Source organism: Dipteris shenzhenensis, chromosome 14, assembly GCF_047967505.1.
Source record: "Dipteris shenzhenensis isolate YYH24624 ecotype China chromosome 14, Dip_SZ_1.0, whole genome shotgun sequence".
NCBI classification, from domain to species: domain Eukaryota; kingdom Viridiplantae; phylum Streptophyta; class Polypodiopsida; order Gleicheniales; family Dipteridaceae; genus Dipteris; species Dipteris shenzhenensis.
The window spans coordinates 9,754,040-9,755,252 of record NC_141609.1 but is presented as its reverse complement, the minus strand read 5'-3'; positions in this window follow the sequence as shown (position 1 = coordinate 9,755,252).

Here is a 1,213-nt window from a genome sequence, read left to right as displayed (position 1 = left end):
TAATAAAGATTCCAGAGATCCACCAAGTCACAGGTGGTACTCTCAAATGCTATCATTGCAAGACTAGTCCACTTTGCATTGCCAGGTGTCCTTGCAAATTGTACATATGTCTTCCAAGAGACACCATGGAGCATCCAGTGAGTAGATGTGCGATTCACATTGGTTTTCATATGCATGTGTGGCAGAGGGATCATCTAGGAGTGAATTGGATGAGTTGAAAGGAAAGATTTCTAAAATGGTGGAAAGTAAGCATCCTTCTAGGCCTAAGGCTTTGCAAAAAATGGTGGCAGAAGAGATGGTGTTGGAAGCTATCATTCCAAACAATGATCAATCCAATCCTTTGACTGACACCGAACTGGATTCGTTGCTAAAAAAGATGGAGCCTTTGCTTGACAATAAGAGGTAAGGTGTTCAGTACTTTTTCATTACTCTTCTTCTTGAATGCACAGTTCCTACCTTTGATTTTAACGAGTTTAGATTTGTGCATGTGTGTAGGGTGTCTAGATGGAAGAAGGATGTGGATGAACAAAAGGGTGGAGGTGAACAAAGCCTTGATAGTATTTTGGAATTGAAGTCAAGGAGTAGATACGAATACATCCAAAGTATTGTTTTCCCAGGACAGTTATCTTTTTCATCCTTCAATAGATGCCACATTTTCAAGATGTCTACAAAAGGTCCTGGTTCTGGTGTGGACCTAGTCAACAAGATGCGACCCAACGGAGAGCTTGGGCAATGCTGGGTTTGCTTTGATCATGTGAAGAGGATTCGAGGTTGGTCAACAATGGCTTGCCATGTTTACAACCCTCATCTTCAAGAACTCCAAACAATAGCCATTGGGGATTTCAAAGGTGAGGACACAGAGAGTCAGGTGATTTTTTGGGAATTGTTGAACCAAGTCATGGGGAAAGAGGGTTTTCATAAATCACAGTTTCATGGTTTCATGGGGGATGAAGCTCAGGCAAATTGGAGGGCTATTAGGATTGTCTTTAATGGGGGCCCAGAGAATGTGATGATGGGAAAGGAGCGCACTTGTTTGTGGCATGGGGAGGATAATCTTCATAAGCATGCTACAAAATGCATCCCACCTCATGACCAAGAGGAGTTCAAGATGAGATGTAGACAATGGAAGAATTCTCCAACCAAGGAGGCTGCCATGTATGCATTCAAATCATTGTGTGAATGGCTTGAAAATGGTCATGCAATCGAGGGCAAC